This window comes from Triturus cristatus, chromosome 3_2 (genome assembly GCF_964204655.1).
Source record: "Triturus cristatus chromosome 3_2, aTriCri1.1, whole genome shotgun sequence".
Lineage (NCBI taxonomy): Eukaryota > Metazoa > Chordata > Amphibia > Caudata > Salamandridae > Triturus > Triturus cristatus.
The window spans coordinates 60,224,772-60,243,076 of NC_140584.1; the positions used below are offsets into that span (position 1 = coordinate 60,224,772).

An 18,305-nucleotide genomic window follows, 5' to 3' on the forward strand; every position below is an offset into this window, starting at 1 on the left:
AGTTTACAAGAGTAGTGTAAAGGTTATAAGGCTGTTGAATATCTGTATAGTGTTGAATGTAGGCATAAGGAGTCGAAAGAGGGACTGTCACGGATGTGTCAACAATAACACGCTATCAGACCACAGAGCAGTATGTACTTGGCCATAATTGGTCCCACGGCCACGTTTGGTTATTTTTAACTTTGGTTGAGCCTGTCCTTTGGCTACGTGTGATGCTAAGCTGTCCCCACTGTGGTGGTCGAATGGCTCCCTACATCTCTCTCCACTTTGGATTACTCATTGCACCTCATTTGTGCTTCACTCCAAGTCATGGATCTTGGCACTTGAGGAGTGTGTTTTCGCAGACATAACCAACCAACGAGAGTCCCTGTTCCTATCAGAAGAGAGAGAAAGTAAGGGAAAGGAACTCTGGTCGTCCTACTAATCTGTTTGTGGGGATAGTGTGTCCTGATCTTGATGCCCAACACACCGCGAAGGATGTCATGCTTCATCATTGGGCTGTTGCTCCTCGTCGGGCTGGCGGTGCAATGCCCTGCGGGTCCCCCGAAGGGTCACTTTGTCGGAAATCTTTTAATAAAGCCTTGTGGGGGTGAGAGGCAATGAAGTCCTAATGTGAAGTTAAAAAATGACTGGAGGGGTAGTAAGTGAATTTCTTAACTTAACTATTCTCATATTGATGACTTAAAGTTTAATCTCTTTTTTAAAAGAATTTTTAACTTTAAATGTTATTGTTTTATTGTGTCTATGTAATTGAGGATGTATGTATGTACACTTTTATGGTCTTTCGACCGAAATAAAGTTATCAAATGAAATGAATGAAATGAATTTATTGAAAAAGGAAGTTCCACTGTCATTGTTAAAAACCAAGAGGTGGTGCTGCTGTGAGAAATCTAATGGCCCTCTGTAGCTAGGTATGTAGCATACCCCTAATGGATACGCTTTTAGATCTACATGTTTTGCGCTAAATTGCGGACTCTGGAGGAGATCCAAAAGCGCTTCTTTAGGACTGATAAAGATAATTTATAAAGAGTAAGAAAGATAATGGCCTATACTGATCTAGTGCCACTGGGAAAGTGTAGGGGTAGTACTCTGGAATGACAAAAGTAAAACAGCATGGAGAAGTAAGTTCCAAAAAAACTCAATGTATATATATTCATACATCAAAAAAATGACCTGGATCTTCCATTGGTGGGCCAAGTGCTCGTGGTAATCTTCTTTTAGAGTTAGCAAACAAACTGTGCAGCTAAGAGTGAGCTATATAGGAAAAAATATTTTTTATAAGACAAGACTAACGAACATACATGATGGTGTACATTTTGTTTTTGCCATGGCGAGGATGTTGAAATGCCTAGTCAGAGAGACAAACGCATAGAACCCAGTATCGCTTATCAGGACCACCATGGTCGGTAGGTATAGTACCAGTGCAAATAACATATACATAAAATGCTAGACCCCACCATTGATGGCAAACCTCAGATCACTGTGTGTATGGTGATTGTTCATTAGTATTTATCTCAAAGCGGAGTGCTCACCCCTTAAATGTGGGAAAAATTCCTCCCCATGAGAATCGGTCTGTGGGTCCCTCGAGACCTGTAGTAAGTTAAAAAATAGAAATGAGGCTGCAATAACGTTAATGATGAAGAGCAGGACACTACAGTTTATCACGCTATACTGGTTGCCAATGTGTCTCAGAGCAAGGGTTGTACTCACTGTGCTTCGTAGATGAAGACACCGTTACACCTACCCGACCTCACGCCGTCTCCGCTGGTATTGGAACGACACTGGTGTTCTGTTTTTAAAGTGCCGAACACTCGACCTGGAGGAGTGGCGTTTCCGGGTCACGTGGGTTGTTGCCGAGCAAGGAGCAGGCTGGGCAGTCACTCATGTCAGCGTGGTGGCCATTTTGGAATGGGGAAATGAGTATACGAATAGTGGTGTCTGGATACTCTGAATGCGATACAGCTTCATGTAGGCAATATTTACGTGATGTTATAAAGCAAGAGCTTGTTTGGCACTATAGTGTTGCTGGGACAGCTAAATTACTGGTCATTAAGGAACTGACGAGTGTTAGTCATGTCTGTAGTTCACAAAGTGAGCGTGGCAGCCATCCTGGACAGTGGAGTTGTATCTAGGAACTGTAGGAGAGGTATTCCAGTGTGAGGAAATCATTCATACAGAATAATGACGAAGTTGGACTGGTGATGCCCTACATAGAGGTATAGGACCAAGACATGAGGATAAATGTTAAGGTTATTTATTTATGGTGGAAGTTAACTTAACCCCAGTCCCAACCATAGCAGTGTTTGTTGGTGCGTATTTGCTGCATGTTGCTTTTGATGCACACATAGTGAGCATAACAGTGATGCTCAGTTGTTAGTCAAGTGTCTGAGTCCCCTAGTGTCCACTCTTCACATCCCAGGGATAACTCTAATCCTGATTATTGGTAGATAGTAATGGGAGGGAGAGAGAAGGTGGTAAACGCAGTCTCGAAAGAGGTGTACGGATGTTCCAGGTCAGTGTGGAGATAGAACCATGCTGAGTCATAGGACTTCTATCTAGGGGATCTCATCATTGAGACCCCGTATGTACGTCTGCGGACGATAGACCCATCTCTGTTCTTTTCGGAATAGTGTAGTCGTGTTCCATTGGGGGTCAGTCTCTATGATTTTCCGGTTGACCTGTTCAGGTGTGTGTTCCTTTTCTATGTAATGTGTACTCAATTTGGTTGTCTCGCGGCTGCAGCGAATATTGCTCCTGTGTTCGTTTATCCTCACCCTCACTGGTCTAGTGGTCATCCCTACATAAAGGAGATTGCACGGACATCTGACAAGGTACACACAGTTCTTCGTATTGCAGTTGGTGTGTCTGTGTTGTGTTCATTCTAAATCACCGAACTGTAGTGTTTTCCTGTGAGTGGTAAGATTTCATACATTGCAGTTGCCACAAAGGTAATGTCCTTTTAAAGCTGGTAATCCCCATAATGTGGCTTGTTCCTCTGTCTGTCTTCTGTGGGATCTAGTATGGACTACTAAGTCTTTCAGATTTTGTGTACATCTAAAGGCAAACCTAGGTTGCTCCAAGTTCATGTCACCTGCATTGACAATGTGCCAGTGTTTCAGCAGTATGTTTTTGACTTTATTAGATTGAGGCGTGAATGTGGTCACGCACGTGATGATATCCTCCTGAATTTTTGTATGGGTCTCCAGAAGGTCTTCACGGTGGTTATTGCGTGCCCATTTTCTTGCAGTTTTGATGATCTGTTTTGGGTAGTTCCTTCTTTCCAGGTTTGTACTTAGTTGATCTGCTTGAGTTTTTTAGTCCTGGGTGGTGCTGCAGTTTCTCCTCAGCCTGAGGAATTTACCATAAGGGAGATTCTCCCTTATGGCTTTCGGGTGATGGCTGTTATGGTAGAAGGCTGTTCCGATCAGTGGGTTTGTGGTAGGTGTTGGTAGTCAATTTGCCATTCTACAAAGTGATCAGCAGGTCCAGAAAGGGAATTTCTTTTGTTGAGGTGGAGAGGGTAAACTTCAGGGATGGGGCTTGTTGGTTGATCCATGATTGAAATTCTCTACAACGTTCCTCCGTGCCTGCCCATAAAACCAGGATATCGTCGATATAATGTTTCCATTCCTTTCTCTCCTTGTGAAAAGGGTTGGTTTCTGTCAGAATGTGTAGAGCCTCAAAATGGGCCATATACAGGCATGCCTGGCTTGGCGCAAATGTACTGCCCATGCATGTCCCTTGGACTTGATGGAAGAACTGATTCTGAAATTTAAAGTAGTTATTTTCAGGGCTAGTTCAGTGCAGTCCATGTTGAAGCTGATTGGTAAGGATGTTGTGGAGGCGGTTGTCCTGAGAGTCTCTTCGACCACCCTGATGGTCGCTTCCTGCGGGATGTTAGTGTATAGTGCAGTAGTAGCAGACATAGTCTTGGAGAATCTGGCTGGGGTTCGGGCAGGGTCTCAGGCTTTACTATTGTTTGGAGCAGGGCAAGCCCTTCAGGCTCAGTATCGAGAGCTGGGCTTTCAGCCAGTTGTCCCAAGGAGAATCCTGGTGGTAAAGGTGAGGGGTCGTTGAACAATTTCCCATTGTCTACTGTGGGATAGAGATAGGTAGGAGAACATAGAATGTGGATATATAGTTGAATATAGAATGAGGAATCTTGTTATGGTGGTTCTAAGTGTGACGGTTAGGGAGATCAGTTGTTAATGGCAAGTTTCGTAATGCCATACGCTGGTTCCTCTCCTTACATGCATTTTAGTTATGGAATGAATAAACTACTTGTATTCTTACCGTGTGGAAGACCTCTTGCTTTCCAAAAATGAGGATGTGATGGAGTGGTGCTGGCATAAATTGTTTTAGATGGTTGGAGCCACATCTGATGCGTGGTGGCTGTCGATATCCTGAAGTTGGTGCCAAAGACAAGTTGCTGGTGTTCTTTTAAGCTGTGAGTGTCCTAACAAGGAGCCTGGGTATCTTCATGATGGGCTGTTGGTCGTGTTAAGATCCAGGTGTTCACAGCTGATCTGATTTGTTAATGCATGGCATACTGTGCATCTTGTGTCCCTTCTAGTCTTCCTGTGAGGCGTCCGCCATACTGAGTGCATCGGAAGTGTGTCGACGCTAGAGGCAATTGCGTAGTGATGCTCACACCGGCAACCATTTTCTTCGTTAGGGTATGATGGATATGAGGTTGCCATTCTAGTGGAGGGCGTGATGCGTCATCAAGTGATATTCACGCCGACAGCCAAGCCATTTCCTTTCTTTGGGATTATGATGGAGGTTATTGCTCCAGTTGGGGCGGTGAGACTGTTGTGGGGCTTCTGCTCATGCACAGAACTATGCGCAGGAAACCAGGACCTCCGTGAATTGTGGTGTACCAAAAAACTCACCTCAGTACCCAGAACCCCTATCCGAATAGCATCAGTGTCTCATTCGTTCTCCGTACTACAGTGAAGCTACCAATGATTAGACAACCCAGAACAAGCGACTTAGGATACTCTCAGGAATGGTGGGAATCAAGAACACGCTTTCGTTTTTATTCTCATACCAGTCCACAACGTGAGTAATCAGAGACACGGAAAAGTTTAAAATGTTTATTTTTAACTACGTGCTTTAAGATGCAGTATTTTGGCTAACATAAGCAGGCAAATGATTAGAAATAAATCAATCAGTATTGTGTCAATTCCATAAAACACAAAGGGAGAAATCATATTACAATGATAGTGGAAACAGGTCTGATAGCGCCATGTGTACTACCCTCCCCTGGCTAGGAGCTAGGTTTTATAATAATAGGTCTCTAGGTTTGAATGGGGAACCCCATACCGCCAAGATCAGTTGAGGTGAATCACATCACAGGATCAGCAACGCTCTCTGTAGGTGGAAAGGTTTTCTCCAAGTGCCAGAATCATGCATGCAGTGCATTATTAAAGGCACCCGAGTTTCAGATATTTGCAGCTGTGTGCGTGTTGTGTCTAGAGCGTGGGCCGATCAACCTGAATCAATAGCATACATTGTTATTTGACCTTGAAGACTTCTGCACACAGTGTACAGACTGAGGTTGCGGTGTAAGTCTAGGGATGTGAAAAACAGACCGTTCTCATGTGAAGAAAAGCAAGCAGTTTAACTTACAATAATTGTTACACGTAGTGTTGCGTGCAAAAGTGGCAAGGTGTCAATATGGCGTTTAACTTCGAATACGTTTATGCTAACATATCAATGTGTTCACTACAAGACCTTGTCTATGGGCATCTCTCTGTAGCAGCACTATTGAGGCTGTGAGACAATGCTTCCTGCGACAATCTTTTTCTAGGTTATGCCTGTATTATTAAGGCTCCGGTTGTGGCTCATCGTGTCCATTAAAAACGACATATGTCACAAGTAAGTGGATACCTTGTGCATGGTCTGGAGATATTTAGATGAGACACTCTTCGGTGATTGGCACCCTCCGTGCCTATTATGTAATCTGCATTCAGGTATATATAGTGAGACATCGCAGTGATTGGCATACCATTGGCCAATTACAATATCTGCTAACATTATTCCGGTGATTGGCACATCACTGGCCAATTACAATAACTGCTAGCATTACTCCAGTGATTGGCACACCGCTAGCCAACTGCAATTTATCCTACTAAATTTCAGCTAATAACTTTAACAGTATTATGGCAATTTCGAGTTAAGTATTTCCTATTTTTATGTAGGTGGACATTTATGTGTGTTATTGCTATACAGTATTTCTGTGTGTTATTAAATTAAGCAATTGCTAGTCCTGTATCTGTTAATTAAGCATTTCCTATGTTTTACATAGGTGGACATTTATGTGTATTATTGCCATACATAATTATTATTGACATACAGGTGCTTGTAGTAAGGGGAGTATTCAGCTTCCTCAGTTTTTTGTTGTTGTTTTTTTTGGGAGAACGTGGAGGGCCACCTATACAATGGGATCAATTGCTAGACATGTTGTGAAACCTACGTGGAGGTACCAGAGGAGGATAAATGTTCAGAAGAATTACATTGTTTATTATTGAAACATAGATTAGGAGCTATAGGGCTGAGAGAGTTTAAAAATGTACTCCCAATAGAGAATGCTGATGATATAGGTGTTTCCCAATATGCAATTAAACAAATGCAGGAAAGGATTTGTAGAAAATGATTGTGGTGAGTTTAAAAATGTACTCCCAATAGAGAATGCTGATGATATAGGTGTTTCCCAATATGCAATTAAACAAATGCAGGAAAGGATTTGTAGAAAATGATTGTGGTTATGGAAAGGTTTAAATTCTATTTGAGGGCACAGAAAAAAGATGAGACTATTGATCAGTTTGTGGCTGCTCTCAGAGGTTTAGCGGTAACCTGTGATTTTGAGTACGTCATATGACCAGGTATTACAAGACCAAATGCTCATAAAAAACATATCTAAAAACAATTAAAAAATGTTATTGTCGTGTGGGGAGATAACATTGGAGGCAGCAGCTGATGTTGCTAGAAGATTTTTGTTATCTGAGAAATGCATTCAAACAGTAAGAAGTAAGAGTGGCAGCAGTACACACGTAAGTGCCATTGGTGCAGTGAAGGATACTAGCTACAAGAATAAAGCTGGAGAGAGGAAGACAAATGATGAAAATACAAGAATAAAGCTGGTGAGGTGAAAACAGATGCTGGGGGACACACTTCTGGTAAAGGGCTGTTGTTTCAGATGTGGTTCGAGTAGCCATTAGTCTAATTATAAAATGTGCCCAGCATTGAACAAAGCATGTAGCACTTGCAGGAAAAAAGGCAATTTTAGCAGAATATGCACGAATATGGGCAACAATTTAAATCAAATAATGTAAGATGTAACAGATGAGGAAGAGAGCTTACAGGGTGTGGTATCGAATGTGCAAGATGCTAAAGCATGTGGAAGTAGGAAGGCCACGAAAGTACCTAGCAGTCTAGTGTGTATTGCTGGTGAACACTTTGAGACTATGGTGGATTTGTTCGCATGGTATAGCATCATGGTGAAAAATGTGTTTGACAGATTGTGACCTTGCAGGATGCTACCTGAACCTGATGTAAATCCAGGTAGCTATTCTGGTTACAAGATTCCTATGCAAGGAGTTATGTGGGCTGATATTGAATTTGGTTTCAACAAGGGTCATGGGAGAGTATTCGTAGCTAATGAGGGAGCCATGATTCTAAGTTGGCCACATATAATGGAACTGGGGATAAAAATTGATAAGTGTTTTAATCCTCCAGGATATTAGGTGCATATGGAGGAGATGGGAAGCGAAGAAAAAGTGTGACAATGATTGTGGATATGGAAATTTGAAAAAGATTATCCTGATGTATTTTGCGATGAATTGGGAAGGATGCAAGGGTTCAAGCAAAAAAGAATTCTATGTGGTGATGATACTTCTATCCGACAGAAACGTAGAAATGTGCCATCAAACTACCTGGGGAAATTGAAGGGCATTTTGCAGGATCTATGTGAGAAAGGAGTTATCGAGCCGGTGAAAATTTCTGATTGGGTTTCACAGTGGTGATTTCCCTTAAAGCCAAGGGAAGCTACTTTAGTGTGTGGACTTGTGGTGTCTAAATGATGCACTATGGATAGATATTTTGCCACTTCCTAAATTGCAAGAATTGACTTTGTCAATTGGGAATGCCCCTGTGTTTTCAGAAATTGACCATACAAGTGTATACCATCAAATTAGGTTTGAAGATTCAAGGCATTGTACAGCCTTCATAACTCCTGAATGCATGTATCCATATCATAGGAAGCCTTTTAGGCTTGCGAGTGCATCGGCAGTCTTGCAAAGAGAATGACCATAATTTTATCAGCAATACGTGAAGCAAAAGTATTTCAGGACGATATTTTAATTTTTGGTCAAGATACGTGTTCTCAGGATAAATGCTTATTATTTATTATGTCGGTGCTTAAAGATAATGGGTTAACAATGAAAAGTGTGTTTTTGGCCAGCAACAGGTGGAATATCTAGGGCATGTAATTTCTAAAGAAGACATTCAACCTAAGATTAGTCATGTGTAAGGTATTGTGGAAGCACTGAAGCCAAAGAATAAGTAGCAGTTAATGTAATTCTTGGGCGTTTCAGAATCGGATCTTATAAAAACAAAATGCTAAATTTGTCTGTTTAGAAGAACAGACTAAGTGCTTTAATGCAACCAAAGAAGAGATCTCTGTAGCGCCCTCTTTTAAATCCTCTGTAAGGGGAGCTGAATCTATATTATCTGTGGATGTGAGTAGTCCTAGTGTTGGTGCTGTTTTACCACGGAAGAACAAGAGTGCAACATGGATTGTAGAGCATGCTTCTTGCACTATAACGCAAACTGAGAGCAATTGCTTACTGATTGAGAAAGAGCTACTTGCAGCTGCATGGGCAGCAGAACTTGTTTGAAATGTATGTGTGGGGGAAACCATTCAAAATATGCAATGATCGCAAGCTATTGGTCAATATTTTGAAACCTGAAGGAGAGAAAAATTTGACACAAAGGCCGGCAAGACTAGCTTCACAATTACAAATGTTCAATTATGAGATTGCGTATGCACCTGGTAAAAACAAGACTATTCCACATAGATTTTCGAGGTTACCTAGTGACCAGTTGGATGAAAGTGTAAAGATGAGTGTGAGGTGGCATTTACTTATGAGGGTATTGTGGGATGCGGAGACAATACCAGTGGAGGAGAGCACAAGTTGACAAAGTATGTGGATATAAGAAATGGGTAGAGATGCCATTCTAGAGACAGTGAATGGGTACTTTGTGGGTGGTTGCCCCAGAGAAGGGCAATTGCAAGTACATTGTAGTGTATTTTGGAAGATCAGGGGTGAACTTTCTGTGTGCAAGGGAATTCTTTTGAAAGGGAACAGGATTTTACCTCCGGATGGAGAACGTGATCAGATCATAAAAATTGGAGATAAGGGGCATGCATGGTGGTATGTCAAGTACGAAAAGAAGAATTAAGGAACATTTTTGGTGTCCTGGTTCGGATGCTCTGGTGAACCGGCGTTTAAGAAATTTTAAGGCTTGTAATGCAAATGACAAAGTTGAACATACCTCTAATGATGGTAAAATTAAGGTAAGGTCCATGGCAGAAACTGGCCATTGATTTCATGGGTCCTTTTTCCACAATGTAGTCTAATGAAAGTTGTAACATAGTATTTGTTGATTATTATTCGAAATGGCCAGACGTGAGGGTGGTGAATAGTGTAACTATGGATGTAGTGAATGAGTTTCTGGAATATGTATTTTGAGGGGAAGGCATTCTGAGGTGTTTGTTTCGGATAATGAGGTGCAACTTGCATCTAGCAAAATTCAAAGGTTATTGATGGGCTCTGGTATTAAACATGTGAAAACATCATTATCAAGGGGACGCTGAGCTGGCGTAGTCCCTCTACGCGTAGCTCCATGGAGTTTGAAAAAACTCTGTGGAGCTACGCTTCGCTCCCCCCCCCCCCCCCCCCCCAAATTCTTTCAAAATGATTAAAGAAAGCATTTACCTGCATGTCTGCCATCCCCCCTGCCTGTCCGCTCTCCTTCCTGCTCCTCTCACGTCCTTCTTCATTGAAAACACAACATTGTGCGTCTTGCATTACATTATTACAGGAGAGATTATTATTTTACAGTTACTCCCCATTCTGTGACAGGCAAAATACCATTTTAATTATTAAGGGGAAGGAAACATCTACTAATTTGGTGCCATGGAGGTTAAAGAGGAGGATTGAGAAATTAAGTATTGTGGAACAAGATCAAGGTATGAGAAGGAAGGTAGAAACGTTACAAAAATGCACCAAAGTGGTACTGAACATCAAAACTAAATGTCCTGTGGTGAAAGTTGGGCAATAATGCACGTAAGGAAAACTAGGTTTGTGAGAAGGGTCCTGCTAATTGGTCTGAACTGTTGAAGGTGATAAAAGTGTTGGGGAATGCTGTGAAATTGGAGGATGGGAAACTGGAATTTACGGCCGGTGAGTTTGTGGCATAAAGGGAAGTTTTGCCATGACTTGTGATGTCTCGAAGAGTGATAGGAGTGGTAACAGTAAATATCTTTTAAAGAAGAATGTTGTGGATGTTTTGAGAAGTGGTGATGGTGGAGGAAGTGGTCATGGTGTAAATGTAAGAGTTAATGAGTCTGGAATGAATGAGGATGTGCGGCGGGGGTAAGGGTGCGGAAACCTCTTTCTGCTTTGATTACCAGTGAGAATAAATATCTTTGTATCTTAGATGGTTACATACATTGTGTATGCATTCAGAGTGCTTTAACAGGTCTATGACTCATACTAACTACTGTTATTTAATATGGTGTTGTGTTTTGTTTTTGAGGGGGAAGATGTGTGGAATAGAAATAGGTAAGAGAACATGGAATATAGTTATGTAGTGGAAAATAGAATGTGGAATTTTGTTGTGGGGGTTCTAAGTGTGACAGTTACAGAGATCAGTTGTTAGTGGCAAGTACTGTAATGCCACATGCTGGTGCCGCTCCTTATGTGGATTTTAGTTATGGAATGAATAAACTGCTTACATTCTTACCGTGTGGAAGACGTCTTGATTTCCAACACTTGCCTTCTCAGCTTTTTAGATTCTTCCTTCCTCTTCCCTGTCTTTTCATTTGGTCCTCCACATTTTGTGTAAAACAATATAAGGGGTCTTGAGGTAGAGACTTTACTGCCCCTAAAGGGTAGAGAGATCCTCTAATGCAAGGGTGAAGGGATACAGCCTCCCTATTGCATGCTACTAGCCAAAAAGTACCCCTTCTGGATCGTCTTGTGTCTCCTTGAAGGATTATGCAGAAACCATGCTAAGCTGCGAATTTACACCACCCCTATTGGAGTGGGAAGAGAAAAGGAACCCTTTTCTTTATACAACCCTCACCCACTCTAGTAGAGTCATGCTTCATCATCGGGTACACCCTGACTCGTAAAGGTCAGGATGGGCTCGACCATATTTCAGGGGGCTCTTATGAAGAAGTTTTGTAAGGGGTGTAACTTTATAGATAAAATTCTTCACCCACACCAAAGGATTCCTTTATTAGTGGGGTGGGTGGGAAGGTTAAAACTTAAACACTATAAGGGTGTAAGGATGTGATAGTCCTATGACCCTATAACGCCAACATGTTTCAGCCCTGTTCTACTGGCCTATCTGAGTTCCTGGGCTTTCAACAGGGTGGGTTAGTAAAGAGGTCATTCCCCCATTGATGTGTCTTACGTGTGGAATTTTGAGTGGGCATTCAATTTAGCATGCTTAAAACTTGTAATACGTGCAGTCTTTGGGAATCACCCAAAGCGTGTGGGATACATATTCCCACAGGGTTTTGAGTGGGCGGCCCTGTAGTCAAAGTTTTGTCAAGGGTCCCCTCCCATTTTATTACCTACATTTAGCTCAGCCAAATGTAGGTAATAAGATGGGATGGGACCATCAGATTTTGGGCCACCCTCTTGAATCATGAGATACTGTGATTAACTGTCTCCGTTCCTCGTTGGGCTGTAACCATTATCCCTTTGACTATCACCACCGACCAGGGGCTCTTTCTGTAAGGTTTATGAAATGTCTATCCAGGTTGCCCGTTCTCAAGCAGCTCCCAGTCGCCTTCCAGCAGTGCCTTTTTGATGACTCTCCAATTTTGGATAGAGCCGTTTGCGATTTTTCTTTTTTATTTTTTCCTATTTCAGATTTGCTGGCTTTGGAATATATCCAGGTGTCTCGACTTGAACTGAGGTGCTGCTGGGAGTGTTATTTAACTCTCATCAAAATAGCAAGGTGACTAATGTTGTGCACTTAGTGACAAAGTGGAGAGTGTTCCTGTATGCTCGCAAGAAATTGTGAAGGGCTCATTCTGTGTCCTTTCTTTGACCGACCACTGTTCTCAAGTCTTATTCGGTGTTTGCTTGAAGCATTCTTCGTCCCTGTTTGCCAGGGGCAAGGAGCTTGGCAGTCATTCCCCCGGAGATGGTGGTGGGGGGGTCCATTGTCTGCTCTCCCCATGAGGTAAGGTATACATGATGAATATCTTCTCAAGTCTTGGCCTCACAAGTTCAAATGCAGTAGCATCACCAACTCAACCAATCACATTTTGTGTAATATTGGTCCATGGGTGGGTGCAGGGTGCTCCTTGGATAAAAGGAGCTAGATGTTAAGCCTTACTGTTTAGTTGGCAGGTGCTGCATTCCAGAATGCTGTCTTCCACCACCCGATCCATTTCTACAAACCACAGTTCTTCTTGTAGTCAGGCCTTGGTCTTTGCCACACCCTGTTGCCCTTGGTGAGCGAGGGTGACTACGGTGTCCTGCAACACCCTTGGGATAACAATGTGTTGGCTGAAGAAGAGCCCTTTACTGGTGGCACTCCACTCCAAATCAGCTTTACACAGTTGGTAGCGCGTCTCTCGACACCTATCATTGTACATTTTTAGCTGATTAAGGAATGTCGTCCACATGTCCCGCTGTAGTCCTGTTGTTACTTTCTGTAAAGTCATCCTGGTGAGTTGCTTGGCCAATGTCACTGTTGCCTTGTGTAAGCGGACTTGCTGCTCGGGTGACCATCTATACGCTCTCTCCAGTGGTGTAGGCATACCTCCTAGTCGCCTTCCCGTGTGTCTCAAGTGCTTTGATAAAAAGTTGGCAGGCTTGTCTGCTCCTTGCCAATACACGACAACCAGATTGTATTGCTGCAGTTGTACCATTTGATCCAGCGGGTTACCAGCTAGAGATACTCACAAACCACATACTCCCCTGGGCCCAAAAACACACATTCACATAAGCTGGTAAAGTACCGCGGGGGTCAATTTGTTGTGATATGCTTCTAAGTTTAATTTACCTTAACATTTTCTAGTAATATCTTTTCTGAATCAAAAAGTACTTTACTCTGATCAGTGGACCTTTTAGTTAAGCTAGTATAAGGTGAAATGACGTAAATTGAATATTTTAAATAACCACAGACTCGGGAACAGTTTAAATATTTATCTAGTTAAATTCATGTGACCCAAAGCAAAACACAGTTCGTACAACGTTTTCTCCAAGGAAGGAAAATCAATCTATCAAATATGTCAGTAAAATCATCTAAACAATATTATTACAATGACAGTACATGGAGAGGAAAAAATAGAGAGAGCAGTACAATGACATACTACACAGAATTATAATTACCTAGAATGGTGTGGAAACAAACCCCATGGCCAAGGAGCTGGAAGGGTCCCCTGGGAAAGCTCAGGTGACAAAGGTTTCAGGACAGGTTTCAGGGACAGGATAGATGACCTCTTCTAGATCCGACGCCTGCGTCGCACCCCTCTCTGACACTATCTTCCTCCTCGATTCTTCTGCGATCTTCTTTTAATTCTTTGCCTTATTTCCCTCCTCGATTCTTCCGCGATCTTCTAATTAATTAGATTTTGGCAATTCGATTCTTCTTCAGGATTTGAACAGCTCTCGGACAACATCCCGGTCTCTCAGCATCACGAGCAGCTATCTAACTAACTAAAATACCTCAATTATACTTTTCTAATGGCATGTACCACCCCTAAATGTTTCAAATTTATGAAACTCCTAATTCTGATTGGACAGGCAAGGGGGGAATGATCATCACACCATGCTAAGTTTTAACAATTTTCTAGTTCGTTGTTCAGTGGTCCCGCCCCTTAATTTATTTTCCCAAGCTTTATTTCCCACCCGCATTTCACATCTTTATCAATAAAAAGAATACATATAACAGTTGTCTTGTTCATCCTAGAGGATGTCAATCATTTTTCCAGGACTTGTTGCGAACGCAGCCTTGGACGGGATAAAAGCACACCCTCATGACTTCTGGCTGGTTGTTACTGCGTCTGCGTGAGGAGTCACGTGAAGTATAACTTTAGCATTGCTCAGAGGCCCAAATACGAACTAATAGAGAGGTCAAAAAGAAACATGTTAAAATCAAAATAAAATTATTTCACTGTATACCACCTATCTCTATTCTAATCCCATTTACTTATAAAAGATCTCCCTGCATTAGCATTTAGTAAATAGCATGTTTTAGTTTCAGCAAGGCAGATGCTTAGCATGTGAGCTTTCAAGCGGCCATTTTAGAAGCAAGTGCGCAGAAGCAGAAAGTTCCGTCCAAGCTTTAGTCCGTCATCCTGCGTAGATGCAGTTGACGCATGCACAGTGCAAATTCCCACGTTAGCAGCCATTTTAAGTTTCACTCGGGTTACTTGTTAGTAAGATACATACGCAAGCTTCCTCTAATCTAATTATATGGAATGTGGTGCAAATTATCTTTACAAACATGATTAATACAGTGTAATGAATTATTTGAGAGGATTGCTTCCGTGCAAGTCCCTTTTATACGAGTCCTTGCTCCATCAAACCCCCTCTCTGATGGCATTTGTGCCATCACCAATTTACCTATCACCAAATCAGATGCCAACTTTAGCACATCTCAACTGCCTTTTCTGTCTTTTCATCTCCTTCTTCATTATTGTATTGTAAATTCTTCATTTTTTGTATGAATCTCCCTTAATTTCTCCCAACTGAATGTCATCATACTTCCTTTTCTTTCCCCTTTCGTTCACTTTATTTCTCTTTCTTTTCTTACAGCATTTGCGCCGTATCATTATTGCTAAAACTAATATTGTTATTCCAAGTATTGGTAGTATTATTTGACCTATAATACTCTTACCTATATTAGTAAACCATCTCCCTATGGTAGTAATACTATTTGTTAATTTCTTCCATACAATGTCAACTTCCAGTGGTTTCAAATCTAACTTTATTTTCGTAATATTTTTAATGTATCCTCGAATTTCAATACTTTTATCAGGAATATAAGTACAACAATGTTGCGCTTTCAGCATTTTAGACTCCGCCCTCTTTTGCCAATAATATATCAAGAGCAAGTCAATTTTGTAAAACCATTGACCTAATTGCAACCATTTCTGTATTGATCATCAAAAATCTTCCATCAGTATCCTTCGATAGATGATCAACTACTGTAGATAACTGACAAATTTTCAGTGAATTAAGAATGACTCCCACTGAAGGTCGTAATGCACTTAATATGTCACCTACTATTTTTGAAAAACTAGCTCTTTTCCTGTCTCCTTTGCGCCACTAAATTCAAAAATATATTTTCTTCTTCGTGCAATGTACATGTTAAGTTGTGCTTGTGCGCTTCAGCTATATCTATTGTTTTCATTGTTAGGAAATATTCACCCATAAACTGTGCATCCTTAGTACTAAGAATTGGGTTCATAGTCTTTCGAATAGGAACCTCTGAAAAAATCACATCTACGTTAGAATAATAATACTGTAATTTTCCTGTTCTATGAAATAAACTCGACAAAATACTACATGAAATAACTTATGTTAATGATAAATGGTGATATGTTACACCTTCTGCTACTGATGCTGGTAATTTCATACACACATAACAATCACTAACTTCCATAGTGTCTACATATTGCACTAATAACTTTGTAAATACATTTAAAGCAGTGTCCTTGTTTGTCACAGTGTGATGTAAGTCTAATTCATCTGGTGCTCCTAATGCTACTCTATCTCCTTTAATGTTAGCAACCTTTTCATTAGTGTTTGTGTTATTTTTCTTTTCTGTCACCATAAAATAAGGGATGGCTACTGTTAATAACCAAATTATGAGTACAAAAAATGTACTACATATTCTACAACATTTTTTCATACAATTTCGTTTTGGTCTTCCAGCAACCCTATCATCAGCCATTTTGGACTAAGAAGATTTCTCTTCTTTATTTCTGATTTGCCTATGGGATTTTTAATTCTGGTATTTTTCAAGTGGGTCTCACTTCTTCGTCAATCTCTTCTGCAATTATTTCTTCATCTCTTTCTTCATTTTAAATCTAAATTCTCGAATTCTCCAAGAATCACATAAGTCCATTCAGGACCTTTGAACCTATTATTTAATATCCTCAGTCTTTGACTTCTCCTTTTGGGCCTATTAGTTGATTGCCCAGACTGGCTAGTGACTTTGTTTACTTGTTCAGGTTCTTCACTTATTGTTCTGAAGTGACATTTTAACCTTTTAACACCACCTGGCCAGTTGTCACCTCTTCTGACCCTTTTTGCTTGTACTGCACTGTCGCATTCTTCGAGTGTTCTTTTTATTTTCGTTGAGTTGTGGCACAACTTGATTATCTTCGTCTTCAGAATCCATCTCTGTCTGTCCTTGTCCAGGGCTTATAACTGTGGCCTCATCTGCCTGGACATGTTGTTCTTCCCTTTTCTGACCCTGTTCAGTTTTTATTTAAATATGCTCTTTTTCTTCCACCTGAACTTGTTCTTCTTCTCCTATCTGGTTCTGCTCCGGTCTTGCTGCACTTTGGTTTTCTGCAGCCTGGATGTGTTCTTCTAGACCCATCTGTCCCTCCTCAGATCCGTGAACGTTTTCGTTCACCTCTGTCTGAGTATATTGTTCTTTCCTTGTCTGATCCTGCTCAGGATCTCCAACAGTTTGATTTTTCCTTCCCTGAGCTTGTTCTTCTACACCTATCTGGTTCTCTCTATTTTCCTGTCTCTCTAACCTGGTTCTGCTTCTTGTCTTTACCATCACTTCGGGTATGTCAACCACTGGTATCCAGTCGTCCTGACTTGTGCTCGGTTGTTCTTGGTCAGCTACTTCAGGATCTGATATCCTAGATCCTTCAGCTGCACAACCTTAAACTGCCTCAACTGCATGAGTCAGTTGTGGTCCCTCTTCGTCAGGCGCTGGTACTCTTTTAGTATGGCTTGAGTGAATCCAGTTAGGCAAACCTGCACATTGTACTGCTGTTGTTGTAACCAATATAACCTGATGTGGTTTTTCCCACCTGGGTGCTAGGCAGGACTCTAGAGTGTGATTCTTCACCACCACCCATTCACCGGGATTCAGATCATGTGCTTGAATCGGCTGCTTGGCATCTGCGTCCTCTCCAACCTGGTGAGAGACAACTCACTAGGTCAGCCAATCCTTTGCAATAGTCTAATACTGGTATATTCAACAGTTTATGTCTTGGTATACATGCTTGTCTCATTGGTCTTCCCATAAGAATTTTATGGGGACGCAATCCTGTATTTCTGTCAGGAATACTTCGGAGTCCCATCAGAACAAGAGGTAAAGCATCAGGCCTCTCCAGCGGTGTAGATGCACACACCTTTGCCAATATTGCCTTTATTGTGTCATTCATTTGTTCAACCACTCCAGAAGCCTCGGGGCGATATGCACAGTGCAGTTTCTGTTCAATTTTAAACGCTTCCCAGATTAATCGAATTATTTCATTATTAAAATGAGACCCTCTATCTGATTCTAAAGTTACTGGAAAACCAAATCGTGGAATCAATTCCCTCAACAGTAGTTTGACTGTTATGCTGTCATTTCTTCTAGTAGGGTATGCCTCCACCCACCGTGAGAATAAACAAACTATGACAAGGACGTACTTCAATCCCCTACAAGATGGTAATTGTATGAAGTCTACCTGCAACCTCACAAACGGTCCTTCTGCCTTTCCAATTCTTCCTCAACTGACCACTGTTTTCCTGCCTGGATTCATTTGTTGACAGATTAGACATCTCTGGCATAGACTCTCTGCGACATTCCTGAACTTTGAATTAAACCAATCCTGTCTAAAGAGTCTGATCATGGCATCCCTACCTATGTGTGTGTCTCTCTGATACATTCTGGCCATCTGTGAAAGCAGACAATCTGGCATTACTGGCCTGCCATCTAGATAAATCCACACACCATCCTCTGTCCTTCTCTGGCATCCTATCGTTATCCATTCTTCTCTTTCACTCACTTCCACCTCAACCTGTAGTTGTCTT

General features: G+C 41.4%; 2 protein-coding genes across 5 annotated transcripts in view; one reads left to right on the forward strand and one right to left on the reverse strand.

The window, feature by feature from the left end:
- THYN1 (thymocyte nuclear protein 1) overlaps positions 1–1,797 on the reverse strand; it is a 176,981-nt gene extending 175,184 nt beyond the window's left edge. The window contains exons 1-2 of one of the 3 annotated variants that reach the window (XM_085647240.1): positions 1,711–1,797; positions 1,533–1,590 (exon numbers count right to left, since the gene is read on the reverse strand). The gene's annotated coding sequence lies outside the window, so the exon portion shown is untranslated. The remainder of the gene's footprint in view (positions 1–1,532; positions 1,591–1,710) is intronic. The other 2 variants (XM_085647239.1, XM_085647242.1) reach the window with 2 other exon arrangements.
- The window catches only part of ACAD8 (acyl-CoA dehydrogenase family member 8), a 262,307-nt gene that overhangs the window by 621 nt on the left and 243,381 nt on the right, over positions 1–18,305 (forward strand). The gene's annotated exons all lie outside the window — the stretch shown is intronic.